Source organism: Callorhinus ursinus, unplaced genomic scaffold, assembly GCF_003265705.2.
Source record: "Callorhinus ursinus isolate GAN/ISIS: 27379988/994484 unplaced genomic scaffold, GSC_fseal_2.0 scaffold28, whole genome shotgun sequence".
NCBI classification, from domain to species: Eukaryota; Metazoa; Chordata; class Mammalia; order Carnivora; family Otariidae; genus Callorhinus; species Callorhinus ursinus.
Window position 1 is genome coordinate 14,448,805 of NW_027397090.1, and position 22,014 is coordinate 14,470,818.

Here is a 22,014-nt window from a genome sequence, read left to right on the forward strand (position 1 = left end):
AACAATGTCTGGTATCACTTGCTAATTCAGGCCAGAATAAAAGATGATCCATGTAGAAATTACCTCTAGAGAAAGAAACTTGCCTCTGCTGGACCATTCTGGGCTCACACCATTTACCCCACAGTCACATCTGATTGCCTGCCTCTCTTCGGGGGGTCGAGGTGGAGCCACTTGGGGCTCGGTGGCTATTCAAAGTCTGAGGTCAGATTTTTCAGAACAAAACAAAACTTTTCCAGTCCCAGTTTAATAATGATTATTCTGTGTTTTTGGCTTAGTAGCATTAAAAACCCAGCAAGGAGTCCTCTGGGAGAGAGAAAAGGACTATGAAGCCTTCCGAACCTCTGATCTATCTTCCTTCTTTCTCTCTCTCTCTCTCTCTGACACACGCGCACATCTGCACGCGCGCACACACACACACACACACACGTGCACACACACTTTCTCCCCCTCTATCCCAAGAGGAGCCCCTCCCTCCTCATACTGATAGAAGGCCCTGGAATACCCTCCATCCTGGGGTTCTCTAAGCGTGAAGAACCCTTGGGAGCAATGCATGTGCAAGAAGAGTTTGGAAAAGAGTGGCAAACTGCTCGTGCTATAAAGCCAAAAGCCTCCAGCAGGTTCTCCGTGGTGGAGGAGAAACAGCCACGGGGAAGGACTTCACACAAGGAGACGAGGAGGAGCAGCTGGGGAGGAGGTGGAAGTGGGTGACAAAGACATGGAGCCAGAAACAGAGCTGTGAGGAAGAAGGGGGAAAAAAGGCTGAGCAGCCGAAAGCTGGTGGTTAAAATAACTCGTGGTAACAGAGTGTTCTTTGTTACCACACACTGCTCTTTGTTATCACACATTACAGAAAGTTATAAACAACAGAAGCATGCCGTACACTAAAGCTGCTTTTCAAGCTCCGGGCCCTGGTGACCTAACAGCCTCCCTGGCTTCCCCCTGTGTGGACAGATGCTGTTTCCAGAGCACCATGTCAGGACTGCGGCCATTAATCTCTACATCTCCACCGACACGCAGGAACCCTCTATACTACGTGGCATCGCGCTCCTTGCTGAGGTGCCTTTTGCGTTCACATTGATGTGGGTCAGAAAGACGCAGACAGGGCTGGTCCCATGTGTGAGGAAAAGTGACCATCGAATTCTACAGGCAGAGGGATGCAAAACTTTTCTGAGGGGATTAAAAAAGCCCAGAGAAAATGATCTCACTGGGGTTTATGCATAAAATTAGACACTCCACGGCAACAAGCAAACAGCTTGCCTGTGAAGGCAGTGGACAGACACAGCCCAGGTCTGGCGCTAGGAACGGACGCGCCGTGGTGGCTCCGAAGAACCTGCTCCCTCCCGCTGCCCTGATCACCATCTCTCCTGACTGCCATCCTTCCCTCCCACATGTGGCCTCTCATCTACCAAGCGCGGGGGCACCGAGGAGCATCTGGTGGGAGGAGAGACGGTATGCCCGGCCCTACTTCTCCCCTGCCACCACACGACAGCCAGCGGAGCCAGGCAGGTCACCTCTGCCCTCGGGGGCCAACACGGACGTTCTCCCTGCCCGAGCTCTCTCTCGGCCTCCCCTCCAGCTGACTTCTGGCTCGCAGTGCGCAGACACTAAGGAGCCCTTCTTCCTCACTCAGACCCCCCGCCCCCCGCCCCGGGCTGTGCGACTCTAGACGGCCTAATCGCTTTTCCTCTATCACACAGGGCTTTTTATGGGCCCGCTATTTAAGAGGTGATGGTTTCTCAGGGCTGCCTTTTCTTCCTAGTTCTTCTTCCGCATCCTGAGGATGCTCAGTTTCTCCCTCGACCACTGGCAAAGACCATGCACAAAGGCTAACTCATCTACGAGTGCCCCTTAGCAGGAGCCCAGACCCCGAGATGGGAGCATGCCTGATCCGTTCCTGTGATCCTCAGAGCCCGTCATTTGTCCTTCTGGGAGATCTCAGATCTGTTTTCTCGTCATCCCCACTGCGGCCTTCTTGTTCCATCCCGGCCAGGGTATAGCCAGAGCAATAACCTAACCGATCCCCACACTTCTACCTCCTCCCCTGTCCGTTCCAGCCTTCAGAGGACCACCAAAATGATCCTTCTGAAAGACTGTTACGCCTCATATCCCTACCATGACCGTACTCCTTCAGCCGCTTCCCTTTGCCCTTGCATGGGATGATGTCCAAATCTTGCAGGATGAGAAATTCGGTGCCCCTAATAATTTGGCCACAACCTCCAGACATATCTACCACCGCACATATCCTACACCCTAGCCCTACTGATAGACTCAACGTATATTTTCAGTCTTCTCTTTCTCTGAGTATGTGGTTCTATTGGCCAAGGATTTACTTGCCTCTCCCTCAGCCTAGGGAAACCCGCATCCCCGAGTGCTAGCTAGAGGATCGTGATCTCCGTGAAGCAACCCGGCACCACTGTAGGGCGGTGAGTCCTGTACCCCCCTGAGTCATCAGAACACTTACCCCTTATCTCCATCATATCGCTGAACATGTTACAGCCCAAGTCCTAGCTTTATGTGTACCAGGCTGTGACTGTTCAGGGACCAGAGTCCCAGTTTTGGTATTCCCAGTACTTAACACAGCACCTGGCACATGTGTGGAATGTTTACTACACTGGGTTGAAGGCAATGAAATGCCAAAAGAACCGATCAGCAACACCTCTTTCACAATTAATCACACGTGGGGAATTGTGAAAAGTGGGTGTCTCTAGAGAGAAAAAGTGATGGAATGTGTCAGGAGACAGACTTACTTTCCACTGCATATCCTTTTAATGCGTTTTAGGGGTTTTGCCACCTATGTGCACTATTTTTTAACACAGTCTAAGGAGGTGCCTGGCACTGTGCATGGTGGGGATTTTAGGCATTGTGGAAACAACTTTACTAACCAAAGAGATTCATGAACTTGGGGAACTTGGGGTAACTTCTGTGTAGATTATCCTATTTTCCCATCAACTCCCACAGAGCTTGTGCTGTTCTTCAGTTGTTGCATTCTGTACAGCCTGCTAACAGAATGATTTATGGACACATCCTCCCTGCTGGGTCATGAGCCCTGAGAAGGCAGGGACTCTTCACTCCTCACCTTCGCAGCCTCTACAAGCTTCCAGTGTAGTGCTCTGCACACACTTTGGCTGTCAGCTTGTAACTATTCAGTTTAATTGGACTGACCATGAAAATATGGTGAAGTTTCAAATTAAAAAAAAAAAGCAATAGTTATACTAGTTTGCTGCTAATAATCCATGTTAACTGGAGGCAAGGAAGAGAAAACCTAAAATATTGCTAAGAGGTAACAGTGAAAATATTAGTTGTTTTATGGTCAGATTGAGTACAGAGCTAGAATAGCTGTAAAAACATAACATACTTTGATATTTTGCCATTCCTTATTTAGGTTGTAGATTCACATATATTATTCCTTCTCCACTTATCCTGGCAAAACGAGCATTGTCCTTTCATGTGAGAACCCTGAATATATATGCACAGCCACCACTCTACGGAACCACTATCAGTAGAAGATGAGAGAAAGCTTTGACATGAAAAAAGGAAAAGGAAAAATGGATTCTGAGATGATATCCTTATAAACAAAATAGGACAACAGTCAGCAATTTCCAGGTAGATCTAAAACCTCACTCCCCTGGTGAAAACACTCCAACCAAATCCTTTCACAGCTGGGAAGCAGTGTGCGAGCCCCGCGCCGGGAACAAGAACAGACCACGCAGGATACAGACTCTGTCCTCACAAAGTGGAACAGACAGCTACCCTGACAATCACGTTAAAAATTAGAAAACAACGCTCGCTTCAGCAGCACACACACTAAAACTGGAACAATACAGAGAAGATTAGCATGGCCTTCACACAAGGATGACACATAAAAGTTAGAAAACAATAGGAACTTTAAGAAAAAAAAAAAACAACAAGACAGGATTCATACATATGAGATGAACATTCACTGGGCACCAAAGACAGAAATATGCAGTATCCATGTGTCTACGTGACATGCCAGGTATGGGTCCTAAGGGGCTCCAATCCTGTCACATAGTCCAAGCCTCACCATTTCCTCCAGGAAGTCCTCCCCTTTCCTCTTCCCTACACCACCCCCAGCGACACACACAAAATTGTTCTCTCTGGCCGCTCAACAATCCAGAGATTTACCCAGCCCTGCTGGCCCCATTTCACCACTGTCCATTTTGTATTATGGTTAGTTACCATGTAGTCAACCCAGTGAACTTTAGATCACTTGCATATAGTGAAGCTCATTCACCCACTAGTAAACTCTACTAGTTCATGCCCCATGGAACGCAGCTCACTGGCTAGACAAGGTCTGCTCACAGCATGGTAGATCTGGATTAGTCCTCTCTCCCCACATGCCCTACGAGAATTCTACTTCTCAAAGGGAGTAAGAACAATGAATATGGGAAAGAGACGATATTTAAAGACAACTTAGGGGCATATAGTTAAATCCTTCTTCTCAGGTCACTTGCAATAATTAATTGACCTCCTTCCTTTTGGAAACAAGTATTAGATTTTATTTTCCTTTGTAGTCCCATTGCTTAGCCCAATTATTCATATAAAACATATTCTTAATAAATAGTTGGTGATTCAGTTAGTTAATAAAGGGGAGAGAAAGGTAAGAAAAATAAATGTTCTCAATTAGTGCTCACTGAAATGAGAAATAAATAAGGTCAATAGAAGAGAAGTACGATTCTCCCTTACTTTGCCCATCCTAAGTGTGTCCTAAGTGATTCAATAAGGTGTCTGTCCCTTACCCCAAATTTGAAAGGATATTAGAAGTTCACAGGACACACAAAAAAGGAAATAATCAACAAAACAAAAAGACAACCTACTGAATGGAAGAAGATATTTGCGAATGACATATCCAATACGGGGTTAATATAAAAAATATATAAAGAACTTATACAACTCAATTACACCCCCCAGGCCCCCAAATAATCCAATTAAAAATAGGCAGAAGACTCATGAACAGACATTTCTCCAAAGGAGACATCCAGATGGCCAACAGACACACAAAAAGATGCTCAATATCATCAATTATCAGGGAAATGCAAATGAAACCTGCAATGAGATACCACCTCACACCTGTCAGAATGGCTAAAATCAACAGCACAAGAAACAACAAGGGTTGGGGAGGATGTGGAGAAATATGAACACTCGGGCACTGTTAATGGGAATGCAAACTGGTGCAGCCACTGCGGAAAACAGTATGGAGGTTCATTAAAAATAGAATTACCAAATTCCATTACTGGGTATTTACCCAAAGAATACAAAAACATTAACTCAAAAAGATACATGCACCCCTATGTTATTGCAGCATTATTTACAATAGCCAAATTAGGGAAGCAGCCCAAGTGTCCACTGAGAGATGAATGGATAAAGAAGATGTGGGGTGTGGGTGTGTGTGTGTGTGTGTGTGTGTGTGTGTGTGTGTGTGTGTGTGTGTATAAAAAACAGAATATTACTCAGCCATCAAAAAGAATGAAATCCTGCTATTTACAATGACATGGATGGAGCTACAGTGTATAATGCTAAGGGAAATAAGTCAGTGAAAGACAAATACCATATGATTTCACTCGTAAGTGGAATTTAAGAAACAAAACAAACGAACTAAGTAAAACAGAGACAAACAAAAAACAGACTTAAATACAGAGAACCACCTGGTGGTTACCAGAGGGGAAGTGAGTGTGAGGGGTGGTGAATGCATTTTAGATTGAATTCGCTTCAGTAAATATTCACTGAGTACCAACTATATATAGGGTGTATTTTGGAGACAGAGAGGAAAGAGATAAATAAGACCTGTTCTTTCCCACAAGAATCTTACAATCTTACAATCTAGTATCATGTTCCTTGAGAATTGCAGTGCCTTTTACTATGATGCAAAAAAAACAAACAAACAAAAAAAAACCACAATTAAATTTCACAATATTTATAAAGTCATGTGTTTTTAAATCATGGCCAAAAGAGATATACTAGTATTCTTTTTCAAAAGGCACAAGTACTTCACTGCCAAATCCCACACAGCAGCTTGCTAGTCCAAAGGGCCTCACCCCAAAAGGCCCATCTTCAGTCCTCAGAAAGAAAATGAAATAGACAAGTCTTCAGAAGGAGTTACCAGTGATTTAACTGTGACAAAAACATCTATATCCGTATGTCCATGTTAAAAAAAAAAAAAAGCTGGTGGAAAGGCTTATCCCCCACAACTTCCTTCACACAAAATGTAAATGTTTGCTTTACTTTTATTTTTATGAACTGCTCCCGAAGATTTTGGTCTGGGCTAGTTTTAATGTCTCTTAATAACCCAAATATTCATGTCTGCCACAACTGCCGTGTGACAGTTGAAACTCAGTTCTGTGGGGACACAGCACTCCATTGTATAAAGAGGACAGATATCACCTATGAAATAGCTCAGTTTAATACATTTATCTCAAAATTAAAAATGAAAATGTCTGAAGATTCTAATCTTGAATAGTGTATATTTTTCCCTTCACAAAAGTTTTAAGAAAAAACAAATATATGTGTGTCGGTGTCTGTTTGTATATTAAAGATAATACAAAACTATGTATTCACATACATAGCTTTAAGAATTCAAGGAACACCTGACTAAAGGGGAAAGGAAAACAGATCACTATTTCAAAATTATTGGGGAATTACTGAAGAAGAAAATTCTTGAAACATAAAAATGTTAAAAACACAAAATTAAGCCATCAGGTGTCTTCACTAATAAGGTAATGAAGAAGGAAAACTCCGTAGCTTCTTGTGATCAAAAAGAAGAGTATTTCTTCCTAGTCAAAGTGGCACCTCCCCGTACATGTCATGTTCTTGGCTTAAGGGGTGTTATGTCCAAGAATGCTGTTCCTTGTTTGGTCTCGTGTGTCCTGTGTCAATGAGAGATGGCCTGTCTGGGCTCCCAGGGACCTCGGGATATGTCCCTCCCATTCCCACCCCACGAGGGTCAGTGTGCTTCTTCCAGAAACACATATGAGGCAGAGCTGTGGTACAGATGATCTGCACTGCCTCCTCCCTCCTACAGAGGCCCAGCACCCTCACTCTTTTCTAGAATACACTACACTTCTCCTTATTGCTGGTTTCTTGCCTACAACCCCATCAGATCCAAAACTGTGGTCTTGGCTTAATCAATATTTGAGTTTAAGAAAACCCCTTACATTCATTCATATTGAGGATGATCACACGGGCTCACGCTCAATAAAAACAAAGCAAAACAAGACTTCATTATAGCTCCTGTGGTGTGTCCCATAGAATTTGTATTTTAACCTTCTCTGGGACTTAAAAAAAAAAAAAAAAAAAATTAGGTAGACTCGGGTGAGGAGACCTAAGAGCGGAAGGAAAGAAGAAAGCTTCCAAGTCCACTGAAGCTAAGTTCCTGAACAATGTATTTAACCTCTCTGTGCCTTCGCTTCCAGTCATAAAAAGAGGATGATAATATCTACGGAGTTCTCATGAGTGAAGGGAATATGCGGGAAATGTTTGCAAGAGTTGCACACAGTAAGCATTTCTTCCACTTAACCTTAGAGTGACTGAAATTTTTAAAAATGTATTATTAATGGTAATAAGCATACAGATAACTTACTATAAGGTAGGCATTTGGTTAAGCCACATACACCCATGCCCACATATGTACATATGTACATACATATATTTAATTATCCTCATTTACAGATGACAAAACTGAGGCACGGAGTAATTGAGCAACGTGTTGAGCAGCTGAGTCACGATTTAAACCCAGGCAGTGTGGCTCCAGAGCCCCTGCACTTAATCACTATGCTGTGCTGCCTAAAAAAGTGTTAAAACAATGAATGAATGTTCCTGCTGGAAAAATACAGAAAAGAGTCAATGACCTTGACCCTCCTGTTTTCAATGAGCAGGGACAGTTCTTGCAAAGTGCGCACAAAGGGAGGACAAAGGCATGTGGAGGGCAAGGGAGGACCAATTCAGTGTTCCCTCTGCAGGCCTGGCAGGGGTTTTCCAGCCCGAGTCCGAACACAAGAGTGGCCTAAAGATACAAGAAAGAACTCAGGGTTTTGGCCCTAATTCCAAAGTCTCTTAGTTTTCAGCAAGTTTTAAACAGACAAGGAACAAATGCTTGTCATGGGCTTGGCCTTCTGCGGTACCATGAGGGACTGTAAATAATCAGGATATTGGTCCTGAGGAAGCTTACAGGAGGCCAAGGTATCTTCCACCACACTCCAAACCCAGCTGTGAGGCTGACCTATCCATCTACCACTTTTCTGGACTGCAGTGGGTCTAGTGGACTCGGTAATGCTCAACATCCTGCAGCTGAACTTTAGGCCATTTCAGGTCAAAGACATATTCGTTGGTCACAACAGGATGAGTTGACCAGAGGCCTTATCAATCCATCAATATCCCTAAGGTCTTACTCCATAAAATCCCACTCCAAAAACCTAGGAATTTTAGGTCAACTGTGTGTTGAATCAGTGTTTTGCTACTGACTAATTCTTGGGAGTGATTCATTGCTTTTCTCATCCTGTTTGAATTCAATTTCCTGTCCATGTCTCAACTTTTGGTCCCTCTAGATCACCTTTTCAGGGGATGCTTCCCAATAAAAGACTTTAAGCAATCTAAAATCTCAACCAAAAACACCCAACGATGGACAGAAAGAGATGGGGAAGAAACATGGTAGGGAAGACAGAGAGGCTGAGGAACAAGGGAGAAAATCAAAATGGGTCACTGGATTCTCAAAAAGATCAACATTTTTCATCTACCAGATTAGCAAATACTGTGTTCCTGAGGTATGGAAGCAACTGGCATTCCCATATATGGGTAGTGAGGGGGCATACAATTGCCTATGGAGATGAAATCTGCCAATATCTGTCCAAGGTTAAATGCACACACCCTTTAGACAAGCCATTTCCTGGACACAAACCTTATAACCGGGTGCCATCTCATGCTACACCAAAAAGACACCCAAATTGTGAGTATTTCTATATTTCAGGAAAGGGTTTTATGATAACCACAGGACAAATTACACACAATATAACTTACTTAAGTAACCAGTTATGTTATAACAAATATGATGTCCAAGTAGATAGAGATCATATATGCTACAATCCCTCTGGTGACTAGATTGGGGGGTTTGTTTAGGTGGTTGCTGTGTTTTACAGAATCCAAGAGTAAGGCTTACTGGATCACGGGACAAGCCATACTATAAGAGGAAAGGTCTGGGTTTGAGGAAGGGGGACACAGGGGTTCTAATCTCTCTTCTGCCTCGCAATCTATCCTCTTGAATAAGACACTTCACTCCTCTGATTTCCTTCATCCATGAGTGACATACGTGAACTAGCTGTAAATTTGCTTCACTTTTAATGATCCATTTATACTGCAGCTAAACAGACCTGAAACTCCGTCCGCCCACACAGAAGAAAAATGGAAGTAACATTTAAGATACAGGTTACTGCCGATTGGCTGGCATCGTAATCGTCCATTACAGTTGACCCTTGAGCAATGTGGGAGCTAGAGGTGCCAACCCCACATGGTTGAAAATCCGTATAGAATTTCTGACTCCCCCAAAACTTTACCAGTAGCCTACTGTTGATCGGAAGCCTTACCAATAACATCATCAATTAACACATATTGTATTAATATTAATATTGTATTTATATATGTATTCTTACAATAAAGTGAGCTAGAGAAAAGGAAATGGTGTTAAGAAAATCATAAGAGAAAATACATTCACAGTGCTGGACTCTAAAATCTCTGCACATCGGTGGCACCGTCCAGTTCAGACCCATGTTGTTCAAGGGCCAAGTGGACTTCTCTTGACCCCGCCAACAACCTCATAAGGTAAGTATTATTATCTTACTTTTTTAAAGTTTAGGTAACTGAAGCTCAGAAGAGTTATTTTCCGGATTCCAGAGCCAGCAAGAGACAGGGCAAGGAATCAAAACCAGCTGGATTTTACCCCAAATGTGGGTTCTTTGCCCTTTGCTGTATTTTCTCTGCACCTGATAACCCAAACTTAAAGGAAAAAAAAAAAAAAAAGTCGCCATTGCTGATTTTGCCAAACCAGAGAATGCAGCATCTGAATGCAAACCAAAAAGAGAAATATATTTTCAAGGGAAATAAGGAAAAAGAGTAAAGATAAATTTGTTCACCAAAGGATTAAACAGATAATTAAAAATAAAAACTTCTCTGAATCACCATAAATGACTTAAAATCTATGTTTTTACCTAGTGCTAAAATAACCAGATGACTTGTTAATTGACTCTATTTAGACTAAGGTAAATATGGGTGTTTGGTTCTTTTTTGCCCACCGGTTGTGTTACAAAGACATAGACTGAATCACTCCTACACCTAGTCCAGGAATAGTTCCAACTCAAAGGTCATTTGTATTGTTAACTCATACCAAAAACAAAAGTCACACATTCATCCTGTGAATAACTCTAGAACTCTAAGTCCTCAATGGCCCTTTTTTTAATTTGGTCACCATTTATAATTTTTAAAAAGCAGGGTTAGGGGGTAAGCGGGGAGAGCCCTTACTTAAATGTACTTAAATCCATCTAGTGGCTGAAGGACTAAATCAAAAATTAAAGATGAATATAAAACCTGAAACTATAATTCTCCTGGAAGAAAACTTAGAGTAAGCTCCCTGACACAGGTCTCGGAGATGCATTTTTTCAATGTGACATCAAAACTAAAAGCAACAAAACCAAAAATAAACAAGTGGGGCTGCATCAAACTAAAAAAAAAAAAAAAAAAAAAAAAAAGCTTCTACACAGCAAAGGAAACCATTAACAAGATAAAAAAGCAACCTACTGAATGGGAGAAGATATTTGCAAATGATACATCCAATAAGGAGTTGATACTCAAAATATACAAAGAAGGCATACAACTCAACAGGAAAAAAAGCTCCACAACAATCCAACTAAGAAATGGGCAGAAGATCTGAATAGAGGTTTTTCCAAAGAAGGCACACAAATGGCCAACAGGCACACGAAAAGATGCTCAACATCACTCATCATCAGGGAAATGCCATCAAAACCACAATGAGATGTCACATCACACCTGTTAGAATGGCTAGAATCAAAAAGACAAGAAATACCAAATCTTGATGAGGATGTGGAGAAAAGAGAATCCTTGTGTGCTTGGCAAGAGTATAAACTGGTGCAGCCGCTGTGGAAAACAGTACAGAAGTACCTCAAAAAATTAAAAATAGAATTACCATATAATCCAGTATTTACCCGAAGAAAATGAAAACCCTAACTCAAAAAATGTGCACCCCCACATTCAGTGCAACATTTTTTATAATAACCAAGATATGGAAACAACCTAAGTGTCCATCAATGGATGAATGGATAAGGAAGTCAATACACGCACACACTCACAAACACACACGTGCACGCACATGCACACACACGCATATGCACACACACTGGACTATTACTCAGCCATAAAAAAAGAAATGATATCCTCCTGTGTACGACAACATGGATAGACCTTGAGGGCATTATGCTAAGTGAAATAAGTCAGACAGAGAAAGACAAATCCTGTATGATCTCTCTCATGTGAAGAATCTTAAAAAACAGAAACAACAACAATAACAAACAACAAGCTCATGGATACAGAGAACAGACTGGTGATTGCCAGAGTCTAGAGGTGGGGGGAGAAGAAATGGGTGAAGGGGCTCAAGAAGTTAAAAAAAAAAAAGAAAGGAAAATATTGCGTAGCTATTATAAATTGGCCAAAGTTGAGGGGAAAAATTGCCCGCTGTGGGCTGTGGAAAAATTCAAGCATTACTCAGGGGGAAGCAATGCATTGTTCACAGAGCCTGTATTAAGTGCTGGGGGCTTTACACGTACTATCTCTTTTAGTTCCCACAAGACTACCTTCATTTTACAGATGAACATAATGAGCCATCCTGCCAGCGTATGGCATAACTGAGATTTATACCCAAGTGTATCCAGCTACAAAGGGCACTTGCCCCCGTAGGAATAACGCAGCGGTTAAAATGCCTGCCACCTGAAAAGGCAGAAGTGCAGATACTGAGACACAAAGTCCGACCCAGCATCAATATAGGTTTTGTTTTGTGCTGAGTTACCCAAGTGTGAATTCTGACCTCCCCCATCCTACCCTCCCTCTTACGGATAAGGAAGGAACGGAGGAAGGGAGAAAGGGAGGAAGGTGTGTTGGGAGGGTGGAAGGAAGGAAGCTATCACAGAGGGACCTTAGATGCATATTGCTAAATGAAAGGAGCCGATCTACAAAGGCTGTGTTCTGTGTGATTCCACTTCTACGATCCTCTGCAAAGGGCAAAACTATGGAAGCAACAGGATGAGTACTGGTGTTTGGCAGAGGGAGAGATGAAGAGAGCACAAGCTGTTTAGGGCGGTGACACTCTGCCGGATGACACTGTAAGGGTGGATACCTGCATCCAAATCCACAGCACACACAACACCAAGAGTGCACCCTACTATACACTGCGGACTTAGGAGATTACAGTGTGTCCACGCAGGTTCACCTCTTCTACCAAAGGCACCACTCTGGAGTTGGATGGTGATAATGTGGCAGATTGTGTGTGTGAACAGGGGGTTTATAGGAACTCTTTGTGCTTTCCATTCCCTTTTTCTGTGGACCTAAAATTGCTCTAAAAAATAAAATCTACTTTTTTTTTTGAGGGTAATTATGAACTCTAGAGAAAACAAAATTTGCTTAGAAAAGGGCACTCATAGTTCACTCTATAGCTCAGCCAGGGTCACATCCAGGTTTTGTGGGGTCTGAAGCTTACACAACTGGAGTGCGAAGGCAGTGAGGGGGGGCTCTAAGAAAAGGAAAACACTAAATCAGAAATAAATCTGATTAAATCTCAGAGACTTTCTAGCATTTTTGTAAAGAATAAAAATAAATAAATGAATAAAATCACAGAGTAGTATCCTTTATCTGCAGTTATCGGCAGCGGGGACTGCTCCCTCCCTAGTTTAGGAGTTATCAGAGCTACGACCCGGCCCTCTAAACAAGGCTGGTGGGGCAGAGGGAGGCGAAGATGCGGTGAGGGTAAGGCAGCTTATAAACTGACCAAGGAAAGGAGACAAAGGGTGGAGTAAGCCAGAAAGGAGTCACTCACTGCTGCATGGAAAGGGTTCTGTTCACAGAAATCTTTCCTTCTCAGAAGGACCCACAGGTCTGGAGAGCAGCAGCATCGGCTCTTGTAATTTCCTGCCATCCAGAGCCACTGGGGACCAGGGTTCCCTCTACTATAAATTAAGAGACAAAAGGGGGGCACCTCAGTGGCTCCGTCGGTTAAGCGTCCAACTTTCGATCTCAGCTCAGGTCTTGATCTCAGGGTCTTGAGTTCAAGCCCTGTCTTGGGCTCCATGCTGGGTGTCAAGCCTACTTAAAAAGAGAGAGAGAGAAGGAAAAGATTCTTCTTGGGTTAAGAGTAGAAAGTTACGAGTGAGCCTCTGCTTGAGTGAATACCTATAACACTAACAGGACGTCAACCCTGTAAGAAGAAAGAGACAGAAACATGGGCCTACGTGAAATTCTGGGCTTCGGAGCTCACATGAGGGCAGAAAGGTGAACTCACCTGATGCTTTTGTTACTTGCTCTTAGAGGTCACGTGGGTGCCCTTCAGTGAGAGGGCAGGTGGAGGGAGGTGGCTTCTGCCATGACCACCTCCATCTCCTCCCTCTCCTCGTACTTACGACTAAAAACCTCAGAAATTCTTGGATAATCCAAAGCAAGATAACAGAGACTCTCTACCAGCATCACACATTTTTGCCAGTATGAAATATTTTAGAAGAGAAACAACCATGGACATGTGATATCCTGTTGTACTATGTGAAGCACTTTGCTCAATTTCAATGATATTCTCTTCATTCTATCCTGACTCTGATCAACATGGATAGTTTATTGGGATCATGCTCCAAGAACCCAAAGGTGCTGGGTTTGCATCATCCCCCTAAGTAGCAAGAAGGCCCACCACCCAGTTAAGGCTCACACGCATGTGCGCACACCCAAACACACACACACACACACAAAATTCTGAAAAATTAAGTTTCCATGTATTTGTGGGTCATTTCTGGGCTCTATTCTGTTCCACTGATCTACTTGGATGTTTGCTGTATTATTCTTACGGCTTTGTGTATAAGAAGAAGTTCGTAACTTTTTAAAAACAGGGTCTCAGTATCACACTGAGAAGCCCACAGATTCTCTAGACACCAGGACACTGGATGATTAAAGAAGGGAGAGCCGGGGCAGTTGAGAGATATGAAAATAAAAACAAATTTCTGTCTCTCAGAATTTGATTTCTCACTGAAGCGAAGGAATGGGTCCATTTCAAGACTTTGTAACACTTTCTTACTTAAATGCTAATTTCCTCTTGCGATTTTGAGTAATGACTGCCTTTTAAAAATCCTGCAGCAACACACAGAGCCACGCCATTCACTGACCTTGGAATATTCCTAATGAGATGTCCCTCTGTGATACAGGAATTACTAATGGGGGATGGGAATAATGAATGGGGGCAGTGGAAGATGAATGATATACCAGGGACACCATTAACATTTTCCATGAGCAAGATCGATACGCTGTGTACCAGAAACATAATAAATCGCTTCATCAACTAACCCTCACCCCTGAAGAAAGCAACTCATAGGTTTGGCAGCAGAAGCCAGTAAACAAATTATCCTGAGAGATTAATCGGATGTGAACTAAGATCTCTGTAGCATTTCTTTCTTCCAGTGGTATACAGTACAACTTTGCCTTAAAACTATCAGGATGGCTCTAAACTTAATCTGATTTCAACTTACTGAAATATTCTTGTTCGATCCCTTGCTGTAACATCAGACTTCTTCACCTTTTCACTTTCTCTTTGTAGTAAAAGACAATGATAAAAGTTGAGACATAAAATTACAGATATCTTAATTCAAGTACAGAGAGACTCGTGATTCAGTTTCCCTTCGAAGCTTACTCATCCGTCTTTCCAAGTTCACTCTCACATAACTGCCAAGAGACATGACACGAACGTGCTTGCTGAGTTCAAAGTGAGGGATGTCTCTGTCCGTGGCAGAGTGTGATAATCCCAAAACTCCCATGAGATGTGCTCAGATACATAGTCCAAGTATGTTCGGCGCCCTGATGCATGACAGACCAGGACGTGTCCCCAGGAGACATCTGCTCTATCCTGCTCTGACCCACAGGCTGAGAGAGACATGTCGAGCTGAGGCCGGACTGATGAACATTCCAGAAACCTCAGGAATGAAAGATGAACTCAGCGCCTTCTCACCTAGCCTGTGACCTCATTGTCTCTCCAGTATAAAACTGGACCAGTATGAAACCCTCCTTACTGGTCTGTGGTCTTGCTCCCACCATGCTTCCTAAGCCCATTCTCCGCACGGCAGCAAAAGTGAGCATTTAAAACACAGGTGTGATCAGTTCCTTCTCCTCTTAACATTTTCCAGAGGCTCCCCAGGCCTTTGAGACCAAGTCCAGAAGGCTGCCGCGTGGCTCACTGTCATCACGATGCCAAGCAGGCACAGCCGCAGCTGTAACGCTCCTGTCTCCCTTGCTGGAGGCGGGCAAGGGGGTGGGGGTGGGGGGTCTGTATTCGTTCCTCCAGCCGCTGTAACAAAGTACCACAAACTGTGTGGCTTGAAATAACAGAAATCCAATATCTTACAGTTCTGGAGGCTAAAAGTCCAAAATCAGGGTGTGGGCAGGGTTGGTTCTTTCCAAGAGCCGCGAGGGGGTCAGTTCTGCGCTCTGCCCGGGCTCCTGGGGGTTCGCAGGCACGCCTGGGCTTCTGCCTCGGACTTCACACAGCCTTCTCCCTGTCTCTTCACCTCTTCCTACCTTTTCCCTTTCCACGAGGACCCTGGTTGTACTGGGTTAGGGCCCACCCTGATGACCTCATTTGAACCTGATGACCTCTAGAAAGACCCTATTTCCAAACGAGGTGACATTCTGAGCATTGGGGATGATGATGGTGGCCTATCTTTTTGGGGGGACATGATTCAAGCCGTAACAAAGTCCTGTTCTGAGAGGAGGCCTGCCTCTCTATGCCCCTTCCAGACCTAATTTCTATCGCTTTCTGTTTTGCAGGACATGTTAAGTTACCTATTAAGTATAATCAGAAATATGTGACTTTGTGTTTTAAAATGTTGTTTGCATTTCATCTCACCTCATCCCACAAAGAATTTAAATTGCTTATAATGTGTTTTCACCTTCCAAGCCCTAGTACTATTCTGGGTAAAAAATGGTAAGATTTACAGCATAATAGAAAGAAGACTCTGTTGTGTAATTGATTACCTTGCTCTGAGCCTCAGTTTCCTAGCCTGTAAGGTAGAAACAATGAGATTCTGCCTTCCATACTGAATTTTGTAACACATACTGTAGAGGAATGTTTTGAAAAGGTGTAAAACGGTACTAGAAAGGGAAGATCATGGCATTCTTACTCTTACTTAGTCACCTGTCTGTTATACATCATAGACACCACAGCTTTTACAGGAGAAACCAGAACAGGGGAGGCAGTGTACGCGTATGAGTTTTAGGCTGGCAAGCCGTTTTCCTCCCATCTTAACTGGCCTTCCTCCCTGCCAGGGCTGACCTGTTAGACCACACGTTCTCCTACTCAGACACTTATCTCCTTGCCTGCGTTATGGTCCCTCAAACCTGATCACTCAAGAAATGAGGACAAATAACTTCTGGAAAAGGTGAGACAGTATATCAGTATATATATTTTAAAGGATGTCTACAACAAAATAGGATAAAAGACACCTGACTAATTAGGAAAAACTAGTAAGTTTTTTTAAAAGCTCACTTCCAATACCTCTTGATAACATGGATCAGAGATACGTAGTTTTGTATTAAGTGAAAATGTGCTTTTTCCAGAATAACCAAATTCAAAAGATAAAATTGCATCTTAAATAAAAGATGAAATGATTCTGTGTCTAATTAGCTGATTTTAACCAAAGGAATAAAATCAATGGTGTCTCTTTCTTCTAATTTAGCAGGACTCAAGTGGTCCTTTTCACAAGTAGAATTACAGAGTTCCATGGTGTTTAAGTGGTATGATACTGTGGCAGGGCGGGCGGGGGCTGGGGATGCAGGACACAGAGTCCGGTAAAGCTTCCAGGCATGGAGAGCCACTTTACTCTCCCAGGTTCTCACTGTACAGCTTTAACTCACACAAATAGAAACTGCCCACTGGATGGCATTCTCTATGGCCTATGTAGCTGCCGCCCTCCAGGGAACTCGAGTTGTACAAGACCCCAAGGCAGGCAGAATGAACGGTGCCCCCGGACCTGTGCAATATGGCAGCCCTAATGAGACAGAACTAGGATGTGGGGCCCTAAGAAATAGGAAAGTATGGAATGGAGTAGACATAACTCACAGTAACCTCGTGGGAGACTCTGATGGAATGGAAAAAAGCTCTGGCCTAGGAGGCCAAGAGACTTGGGTCCTGGTTCGCCAGCCAGTACTTACCGGCTGTGGAACCTTAGATAAAGTCACGCGAGCTGTTCCCTCATTTTTAAATGGAAATGAAAACCACAAACACCTTTTCTACTTCCTAGGATCACGGTGAAAATCCAATGAGATTGTGCATGGGACATGGCTTTGTAAACCTGGCTTAGCAAATGGAAGACATGATCTTCCTGGATAGGGTTCGGCTTCCCTACAGTCTGTCTCAAGCAATGAAAACTCTTTTTCTCTCGGGGTCCAAAAGTCAATATTCAAATATGGCTGTTCCTACTTAACTTTATTCTGTCATGAACATAGTGGGCTTTTTCTTATCCTGCACAAACCACATAAGGCTGCTTTCATTTGTCATCATCCGATTATCATTGCCACTAGTCCTTCTGTATAAAATATCTCCAAACCAAGTCTTGACTCAAAATGTCTCCTGGGTGGAACAGGTTGGTTAAGCAATTGGTGTCTTGTGTTTATATTCTTCTAGGATAATAATGTAACTATTGATAATTATACCTACTGTCTTCCTGATGAAGATCCAGAAAGCTGTTTGTTTTTAAACTGCTTCTAATTAGCTGATTTCAAAAAAAGTTTAATCGTATAAGCACTGCTGGCCCGACACAGATCTACAAATTCAAGCTTCTTTTGGCTTTTCTTATCAAAGTTGGGTCATGATGGGCAGAGAACTCCATTTCCTGCTGATGAGTCATCATACCTAGTGCCATCGTGAGTCCCAAAAGTGCACCCTTTCTATGATTTATTCTAAATGGAAGAGTGTAAATGAATTTCACTTCTAAAATCAAGACGCAGAGCATCCAATGGCAGACACAGTGAACTGCAAATGTAGACCTCTAAATTTCCATATATTTTCGGCACACTATGGTTTCATTAGGCGTACTGAAATTGGTGAGAAGTTAAACACCAAGGGCTCATTCTCACCTAAAGCTAAGTTTCTGGCTTAGAAGATCACACTCTATCTACTTTAGATGCTTCCCCATCAGAAGAGGATAAATTCTAGATACAACCATTCTTCTAGGACCAGGAACCAACCTTCCATTTATATCACAATTTCTACAAGAAAAGGAAATCCCAGTATCAGCTAGGTACTTGGAAACATTTACAGCCCTTCCTGCTATAATTTTGGACACATAAAGGATCGCTTCTTCATCAGCTAGCCATCAGAAGTTGCCTGGGTCATGGCCAGGGTCCTTGATGAGGCCAGGAAAGAGGAAGAGGCTTAGACAAGCTCTCACTTGGCAATGCCAACCGACATGGGTTTCTTTCTGGGTTTGTTGTTGTTGTTGTTGTTGTTTAAGCCAAGTATTTGTGTTTCCCACACTGGCTGTAATCTCCAAACAACTGCCCTGTCTCGGCATAAATAAGGCTGGTAAATTCAGGTTCCCCTAGACTCAGTGGTTCTCAACCAGGGACAATTTCGCCCTCCCAGGAGACACAGAGCAAATGCCTGGAGACATTTCTGTTCCCATTAGGAGGGGAGGGAGGGTGCTACTGGCATCTGGTGGGTAGAGGCCAGGGGTGCAGCTCAACACCCTGCAATGCCCCAGATGCCCCTCAAGCCCAGAGAATCGCCCACTCCCAAGTGTCAACGGTGCGGACATGTGAAGCCCTGCACTAACTGGTAAGACAGGACACCTTGCTACAGCCCCTCGAACAGACAGAAGCTCCGTAAAATACAGACTCCAAGATTCAAGCACTGAACATGCTTTCTTTCACACTCACTGGATGGAAACACACACACACAGATTTTCAGCACTGTTGCAAGCTCCATTTGCTCTTTGCAGTTACCCTCGATACCTCTGCATAGGAAGAAGAAACAAAGGAAATGAGTGGGTGCCAGAAAGATGGAGGGGAGATGGGCGGTAACAAGAGGGCAAATTAAATGTAAAGAGAGGGAAAAAGCCCCTATCCCTTCGCTGGATGTAGACGTGACCGAACAGTTCAGTAAAACAAAAGAGGCATCCCACTGGAGCCAGTGAAGTTTTACTGCCGTCGACATGGACGTCATAAAATTTTCCAAAAGCTAAAATGTAAGGTTTTGTTCCCTAGCTATCATAATTCACAGTAAACAAGCCCAATATGTGGTACACAAAAGGTTTTTCATTAAGCTGCTTCTACAGTAAGAAGAAATCTAATTGTGTGATCTTAAAATTAAAATTATTTTCACCAATGCACTGGGCTTCAGTGGCCCAGGACAGAGTCGCTGAGCCTCTCACGCCACTTACACATTTAGGATGTGAATGTGAGTAAAACGCCTGAGAGCCTCCAGCCAGCAGTCCTTTCCCACAACTCCTTCTCAACACTTACAGGGACATTCAGAGAGCAGGCTCTCCAAGCAGAAGTTGGCCAAGCAACTGAGGAGATGCATCTAGGAGCACAAGATCAATTCACTGAGAAATTAATTTATTAATTCAATTTAAAAATTATTAAAAATTTATTAAAAGACAGAGTCTCAGCCTCTCACTGCTGGAAAGGTAGAAAAAACACTACCCATTGCTTTCTGTACCCTCTCAAAACACACTCACCAAGAAGTCATCCGGTCTGTTCCTGGACTCCTGGTCACCTCAACGGCACCCCAGTGGCAGAGCTGACTTAATACTGTATCTCACAGTGTCTCTGCTCACGTACGCTTAAGTTCTGTATGAGCTAAAATATACACATCCTGTCACTAATGCCTCCTCAATTTAAAAGCATAAAACCGTGATGGCAGAAACCTGCTTGTCTTGGAACCTAACCTCCATGTTTTCTGTCTGCCCCTCTTCTGGTCTGGAGACGTACATGCAGGTGTGCCAACGGTTGGCCCACTTGGAACAAACTCTTCAACCCTGTCTTTTTGAATGGCCCCTGAAAATTCTTGTCGGTACATGGAAGGCGGGTAGGGCAACAAAACAAAGCAGAGTAAAGAAGATACAAGGTATTTGGTAGAGAAGAGTTCACCATTCCTTTTACCTACTCCTCGTGGAACCCAGAAATACAAACATCAATTTTTTCACGACTCTACTTCTCATTTCACTTTAAATCTGGTCAGCCCATCTCATAACCTTAAATGCTATCAGTACACAGGTGACCCCAAAGCTGTACCAGTCTAGACTTCTCTCATCTCCAGACTTACCATTTGGGACTCATCAAAGGTTCCTTAAAATGAACAACTCTGAAACCAAACTCTCTGCTTCCTCCCCAAACCTCCTCAAATCACCTCAATCTCAGTTAAACGCAACTCCCATCCTTCCAGATATGCAAGTCAAACCTTGGAGTCACCCCTGACCTTTGTGTGTCCCACACTCCATTTCCAATCTACTGGGAAACCCTGTCAGGTCCGCCTGTTTCCAGGTGGCCAGAATGCCGGCCTCCACCACTGGACATAAGCAGGAGGACCAGAGAGAGTGTTACTGCAGTGACCGTCCTCACACCAGTCTGGTCCACCTGCTTCTACTACTTGTTCTGCTTTGCTATGCTCCCCACATGGCACCCAGTAACCATAATAAACGTTAAGTCAGGACACCCGGGTGGCTCAGTCAGTGAAGCAGCTGCCTTCGGCCCGGGTCATGATCCCAGGGTCCTAGGATCGAGCCCCGCGTCGAGCTCCCTGCTCAGCAGGAAGTCTGCTTCTCCCTCTGCCTCTGCCCCTCCCCCTGCTTGTGCTCTCTGTCTCGAATAAATAAATAAAATCTTAAAAAAAAAAAAGAAAACATGTCAGATGTGCCCCTCTTCTACTCAAAACCATCCTCTTAGTGACCTTACAAGGCCCTAAACAATTCAGTCCCCATTTTTTCCCCTCACCTCCTCTACTGTCTCCAACTTATTCACTCCACTCTAGTCACCCTCAACTCCTTAATGTTTCTAGAAGGTGTCAGGCTAACACTCCTGCCTCAGGGCCTTTGCATTTGCTGTTCTCTCTACCTGAAACTTTCTTCTCCCAGATATCTGCATTACTTATTATCTCCCCTTCTAGAGTAGAAGCCCCAAGAGGACAAGGAGTCTGGGGTCTGATCTGTTCACTGCTGCGTCCCCAGGGCCGAAACGAGCGACTGGCATGAAGCAGTTGCTCAGTAAATAGTTGATTCATGAAAGAGAGAAAGTCATTAGCGACCTTTCTTTCTGTTTGATACCTGAGGATCGTGTTTAGAGACCACAGAGAACATGCACACCTGTCGGTAGAGGAACAACCCTGCATTAAAAGGTAAATAAAAACTAAATTCTTAAATATCTAACAGATCTTTAAGTGAACCAATAATAAAATAACCTTATTATTTTTTCCATGTGAACACAATTTTCCTTTATCAAGCTGATGTCACAGAATCGAGATTCAATTGTTGGATTTTATATAATACCTCTCTGAGTAAAAAATGAGGGACAGAACAAAATTAAAGTGTTTTAGAAATGGTCAGTATAAGGTTTTTCAGAAATGCATGAATTCTGTATTTAAAGAATTTTCTACTGTCCCCTCGTTGCAGACACCTTCAATTAAGTCTGTTCTAATCTTGGCTAAGTGAGAACCAACTTCAAAATTTCATTCTGAGGCACAGCTGTCTGACAAGTGCAGCAGGA

At 43.3% G+C, this 22,014-nt stretch overlaps 1 protein-coding gene and 1 non-coding gene across 4 annotated transcripts in view; one reads left to right on the plus strand and one right to left on the minus strand.

The window, feature by feature from the left end:
- Positions 1 to 22,014, minus strand: part of GLIS3 (GLIS family zinc finger 3) — a 468,639-nt gene that overhangs the window by 275,888 nt on the left and 170,737 nt on the right. The window lies entirely within an intron of this gene.
- LOC112838711 (U6 spliceosomal RNA) lies at positions 3,785 to 3,887 on the plus strand. The gene has a single exon (XR_003212042.1). It is a non-coding gene; the product is annotated as a U6 spliceosomal RNA (small nuclear RNA).